This window comes from Microchirus variegatus, assembly GCF_963457635.1.
Source record: "Microchirus variegatus genome assembly, chromosome: 18".
Lineage (NCBI taxonomy): Eukaryota > Metazoa > Chordata > Actinopteri > Pleuronectiformes > Soleidae > Microchirus > Microchirus variegatus.
Window position 1 is genome coordinate 15,057,935 of NC_139819.1, and position 7,285 is coordinate 15,065,219.

Here is a 7,285-nt window from a genome sequence, read left to right on the forward strand (position 1 = left end):
CACACACACACACACACACACACACACACACACACAATGGTTCTAATCCAGCAGCTGATAAATGTGGGGGATTTACTCAAATTGCAGCATGTATCAACCACCAAACTAAATGTGTTTTCTCAGTCGCTTTGGTGCTTTTCTCAGATCAGAATGAAAATTCTCATGACTATTAGTTCAACCTCCACAACATTTAGTCATTTGTCATAGTAGCAATTTCTCATTCATCTGAACAAATTGCACATGCTTGTGGACATGTATCAGTTGCTTTCATAGAATTCTCTGCTATTTTCAAAATGGGTGGGGAGGGTGCAACCAAATGTTGGAAGAACCACTGTGAATTCAATCATTCAAACATTTTGTAGGGAGAACAGGTATGTATAGTATTGGACAGTAATCCAACATCTCATCTCACTTACTCCCCTAATGACAGCAATGTGTAACTTTACTGTAGTTTTCAAATGGCTATACAAGTAGTGTATAGTGCCGTCTTGAGCATTTTCAGCTAGTGTCACCGAGCTCTGACCCTTTTTTTTTGCATTGGAAAACACTGAGAGAATAAAGTGTCGTAATGGAAACATGACAAAGCCATTTGACGCTCTTGTTCATAAACGACGGTGTCAAGACTTCTCATTTTGATGACACTGGCAGTTTCATTGACATGAATACTTGCTTTTGAGGAATGGACTATCCATTTTGAGCAAGTGGCATGCGTTTGCAGGTTATCCACTAGGTTTTGCAGTTTGCACTAATTGTTTTGAGAAATGCACTAACTGCAAATGTTAATAGTGATGTGAGAGAAGCACCAAAGTGACTGAGAAAAACTGTAATTCAAAATGCTGCAGCACTCTAGTTCTTGACCATATCACTCCAGCATTAGCTTCTCCACACTGGCTCCCCATACAGTTTAGTATTCAATTTAAAAATCCTCCTGAAAGACCTAGTTTTACCTTATCACCCTAACAGATCACTTAGGTCCCAATATTCAGGCTTACTTGTGGTTCCCAGAGTCTGTAAGAGGAGAATGGGAGGCAGAGCCTTCAGTTACCAGGCTCCTCTCCTGTGGAACCAGCTCCCAATGACAGTTCAAGAGGCGGACACACTCTCTGTATTTAAAGTTAGACTTAAAACTTTCCTTTTTGATAAAGCTTATGGTTAGATCTGGCTCAGGGAAACCTGGATCATCTCTTAGTTATGCTGCTATAGACCTAGACTGCTGAGGGAATTCCTGTGGTGCACATACACTCACTCTCTCACACTCAGGACGTTGGTGATCAGCTACACCTGAGGCGGCTCCTCCCTACCTGCCCCTGATTAGTAATCAGGAGGATTCTTAAGCCTGAGCCGCCCGTTCCCCAGTGTCAGATTGTTCTCTACTCTCCAGTGGTAAACTTCGCTGTGATTCTCTTGTCTCTTGCTTAACTCTGACTTCCTGGATTCTGACCCACGATTGCTCTGCTGTGTGATATGTGTAGCAGAGGATGGTCAAAACACTGATTCGGTGATATATCGTCGTTCTTCCATGTGCAATACAATAATCAGTAAGCCAGGGCAAATATTGATATTTTTAATTAACAAATTAAGGTTCAAGTAAACTGTAAACTGTCCCTACCAGATTCACTCGCCGGGCGTCTCACACAGCAGTTTACAGTGGGATAATGGCAGAGAAAGCTACGTTGAGAGATGCTCCATCCACATTCAATACATAGACACTTTTTGCCTTGCAATATATTGATTAGCATCAAATCATTGTATCATGATATTATTGGTATTGTGGACTGTGCATTGCGTATCGTTTCGTAATTTGTAAATGAATCGCCAACTATTTTGATCATCCATTAATCAGATTGTACATATTTTACTGATATCACCTTTATGCCACTAGCATATGGCTCATCGCTCAGTGTGACCATTGGTGCATTTCAAACTCCTGAATTCATACTTGCAACATGGAAAGTGAACAGGTTTTTGTGTTTGGTGTCTGAAACATGATCAGAAACTGCAGAAACAGCAACTGCTACTAAGAAAATCACAAGACATGTTTATATACGAGTGTGTGTGTGCGTGCGTGTGTGCTGGAAGGCTGTTATCTCAGCTTGCAGGATGTGACCACACCCAGCCTGACACTGCAAAGGTAATGGCTGCTGTCACTGGCTGAAAACACCGGACATCATATCTTGTGCGTGAAGTCTTAAACTTGTTTATTATGATTTAGAGAAGCTTCCTTCTTTCCCTCACTGTTCTTCCTCATGTCTTTTTTCCTACCCGTGTTCCCTTTCATCCACATTTCCTAAGTTTACCCCCCCCCCCCCCCACACACACACACACACACACACACAAACACTTCTCTACCTGTGTCCTCTTGCTGCTGTGACAATTTATTTAGGTTTAAATTCTAATAGTTTACAGGAACCCATCTGTGCTGATGTGTTTGAACATCTCGTTCTCAGAGTTCCTGCTTTGTCTTTAGTTAGAAGCTGTTCTGTGATGAAGCTGGTTCATCATCTGTCATATCAGCAAACACAACTTAAAATTCCTGCACTGAAGGAGCTGACGTCCAATGGATAGTGGCCATAGAGCTGCAGCACACGCATATATACAAACACACACACACACACACACACACACACACACCAGCAGCACTAATGGCAGAGCACATGACCTCATTCCATGGCCCCCTGCTGTACTAAGAGATAAGGGCTGTGGCCTCCACAGGTACACGCTGAACCAAACCCACGCTGCTGTCATTAAAGTATTCTGCTTTTTTTACAACCTAAGGATTAACAGCTACACAACACTGAGCTGAAATAAGTAGAGCAGATGCAGGTTTTGTTATTATCGCCACACAGAATGTTATGTTTTTGATCTGTCTGTTTGCCTGTTTGTGGGCAGCGTAACTCAAAAAAGTTAAGGACAGATTTGGATTAAATTCTCTCGGAATATAGGTCATGGCGTAAAGGTAGAAACGATTAGATTGCGGTGGTGATCCAGATGCAGCTCATTAAAGAACTGCATCTGTACTACTGTGTGTTCTCTTTGCAGTTTTTACAGGAATCTATTTTTTCAGAGTGTTTATCATGAGGAAAATTAATTGTGTCCTTACTGGAGTCTTAGCACTGCTGCACCTTTTATTACAGCTACCAAAAAGGAACCACTATATTTACAGAGATATGAGTTCTCTGCAAGAGTTATTCAAAATCTTAAAGGGACAATGTGTAGTATTTATGGGTTTATATAACCCAAAATCCACTTTTTTATACATATTATGTGCTCCTGCATTGTCTAGACGCTGTATAATAGTTTTTGTTTCATTTTCGTAGAGTTTCAAAAAGTCATGTAAAATAACATGGTTGCGGGCCGCGGTTGCATAGCCACTGTTAGCAGCGAGACGCCATGTTTCTACCGGAGCCTGTAAGGACAAACACGAGAGAACAAATCAAGCAAATGTGAATTTTTCGGCAACTTTGTCGTCCCGCATCTCGTGCGCCATGCGATATTTAAAAAAAAAAACTTCCAACTCATTTCGTTCCTCAACTGGTCCACTGCGAAAAAATGCCCAAAAATGGCCGTTCAGCCCAAGATGGTGGCCTTCCTGTAGGACTTGAGGAAAAGTTTGTCATTTACTTTTTGGACCGTCCTGACATAATTAACCCTAACCCTAACGTGAAACACAACAAAAATTCACCTAATAAAAGCTGATTTTCATTCTCATAAGCCCCTCCCACTTTTTTCGCACATTCCCCGAAACACTTTCAGACGTAAATTTACACCAGGTCTGATGCGGTCGCAAAAATCCATGAGTTTTGTGGTATGTTCAGGCCCTCAAAATGTGATTTACTTCAAGGAAAATAATAATAAGAAGAAGAATAACTCACAGTCGTGCTCGAACCTTAATTAAAGTACAGTATAAGATACGTGGTAAAAATTCATTGACAGAGATCTGGACAAGTACCAAATAGTGTCTCCCTACAATATTCAGAACTTGCAGCTCCCCTGAGAATGTACAATTTGTAGTTTGACCTGTCTTTGTGATCAGTGTTGCTTATTACTATGATAAAAGTGAAATACATAAATCTCTACATCATAAATCAGCATCAGCGAATCAACTTAGTCAACATAAACTTTACACAGGCTTCTGAGCGAGCAGAGGTCCAATATGTTGATTCTTTTTTAATCATGAATCTGTTAAGTTTGGTCTTATATTAAATATTATGGTCCTCATCAGCCTCTTATCTGTGAGCTCCAGACCCAAAGAATCCGGCTAAGCCTAACATTCTGCAGGCAAACACACTGCTCCTATTTGTGCTGCAGTAGAGTCTCAGAGGAGCACATTTTATATTGTATAACATGAGTGAAGATGACTCACGTGTCCTTAAATAGAAGGGAGCACCCACACAGCACAGTGAGGCGCTGCATGAGTGCAGAAGTACACCATTAATGAGGATGAACCTGAAACTGAAACCCAGATGTTCTGAAAAATAGATGACAGCTGAAATGCTTATAACCCCAAAATAAATCTATAGTCATTTTTATTTTCATGTAGCTTTGTTTTAGCACTCAATCACATGACCCTTGCCATAGAAAGCTTCCACACCTGTGCAGGCAAAGGACCAATCAGTGACATAAATCAGAATAACTAATTTCCCTTTCTATACATATTATATTTAGTACAATCGAAGCTAAATACCATTATAACCCTAATTTTTGACAGAATTGTCCTGCACAGTCCACCTCTGTCCTCTTTCCTGGAAGGGAATTGACAAATACTCTCAGCTTGTGTTCACTCAAATTAACATCAACTACCTTTCAGTCAAACCTACTCTCAGCTCGAGCTTCGTTTAAAGCAGACCAAGACCAAAGGTTCCAATTAACGCTGTTTTTTTTGGTGCGTATCGGCACCATTATGTAAACAGCATTTCTCCTAAACGGCAGATCCACCTGCTCCAGGCACTAGTCCGGGCACATCCGGTTGTGTACATTGAACCGCAGAAGAAGAATAACATCCGTTTCATGAGCGACAGTGTCTTCTGACTCTGGGTCTGACTCCGGGTCAAAGTCGTAAAAGGGACTGCGGCGGGGAGTTGTGACGAAACTATTTTTAAACATTGTTAAAACAATGTTTTGATAACGAGTAGCAGTGCATCCACCGCTCCAGAGGGGGGAGCTGCGCATCTGAGAGCTGGTGTGTTGATTACGTCACTTCCGGGTATTGGCCAATCACAAGACAGTTGGGAAGGCTCTACGCCGGCTGGCCAATCACAACACAGTCTGTCTTCTGGGGGTGAGATTTCAGTCTGAAACACCGTGGCTGAAGAGCGCTTCAGTGAGGAGAGATTTCTATCGGCTCATTTACAGCAATTAGGAGGTGTTCCACATCACAAACATAAACAACCAAGTTATGGTGGTTATATGTGGTGGTCTTTCACATACTCTTTCAAACACAGCAACTGAATAATTTAAAAGTGCTGCAGTAGTCTTGCAATGTAACAAAGTACAAATGCTTTATTGCTGTACTTGCAAAATTCAAGTATCCTTACTTTACATTGTTATTTATATTTGCAGAAACTTTTATTCCACCACATTATTGTGTACTTTTACTCCAATATACAACCCTAACTATCTTTGTTACTCATTACTACCAAATAAAATTAGAAGAGTAAAGCTACAGCTTTGCCATTGACCCATTCACACCAATGCACTTTCACATTCATGCAGCGCATCTACATCTTGCTGCTGGCAGAGCCGTCAGGAGCAACACAGCAGGGGTGAAGTGTCTCACCCAAGGACACATGTAAACAAGCAGAGCCTCAAGTGAACCCACAACCTTCCAGTTGAAAGTAGAAAAACTCGCTGTACCACTGAGCTGCTGTTGCTCAATTCTAACTCCTCACGTTTTGAATACATTTACTCCTTAAACTTAAGTACATTTTATGTAAAAAAAAAATACTTTTGATACGTAAGTACAGTACAGTAATATTACAAAAAGGTGACTTCAACTTATACCAAAATAATATTCCGGTAAGATACTTTTACTCAAGCATCCCTTTGAGCTACTTTATACAACTGTACAGGACTGATGCTGCCTGAGTGTAACACTAAAAAGATGACAAAATAACTTTGTCCACCCACATATCATGTTTACATTACAGCTGATCAGATCAAGAATTTATAAAAATTTATGTTTGTTGCAAAGTAGTTTGACCTGGGAGTGAATGACAACTGTATCTATCCCCAGTGCTGACAAAAAGCCAGGGTTTTTGCAACTTGATTCTTGTCCCCATATGGACAACAATTCCTCCATGTGACTGTCCTCATAGATTTAGGTCCCCACAAGGTGAGAAATACTTAAACCACACACACACACAGCAGGTTCTTTCTATTTCCCACAGGACAGAAGTCTGTTATTCAGAGCTTCGTTCAGTTCAGTGGGACAGAGACAGAGTTACACTTTACATCATCATTGTGTTGTTTGTCTTCGAGCTGTCACACTCTTGTGTGTAATGATATTTTAAGCAGAGCGCTGTGAGCTCATTAGCTGAAGATGCAAATGAGGAAATTAAAGGAAAAGATACATAAACATGTCACCCCTTTAAGGTACTTACTCAACCATTTGGTCGAGCACAATTTAAGTCACTATATCTCATTGAAAAATGCACCAAGCTGAACTCACTAACACTTACTGTGACTTGTTGTGAATGTTGTACTTTATGAATTATGCAAACCAGGTTTATTATGAACAGACGTCTCAACCATTTGGTAGAGGCCTGTATCCGAAATACTGTAGGGTCCAATTTGTCTGTTGTTATCATAAATAAATAAAATAAAATAATAAAAAATGCTTTTGCTTTTTTCTTGGTGCGTACCTTAAAGGGGTAAAGTGATATTGTATTAGAATAAGTGTTGTAATCACCGTGTTGATCCTAAATGGCAGAGACACACAGGCTGCCAATGGGGACACATGGAAAAACTGTTTTTAGCCCCTTAACAAAAGGCTCACCTGATAAATAAAATTTAAGTCAGCTTAAGTCTGTGACATCTAAACAATGTGTTTGCTGCTTGGAAACCACTCACTCTCTAGACCAAAGTCTATAGAGAATATTAGTGTTTTTAGCTTACTAAGATTTCAAATATCAGATAGATAGATAGATAGATAGATAGATAGATAGATAGATAGATAGATAGATAGATAGATAGATAGATAGATAGATAGATAGATAGATAGATAGATAGATAGATAGATAGATAGATAGATAGATAGATGCTGGTGAGGTAGGGAGATTTGAGGGGG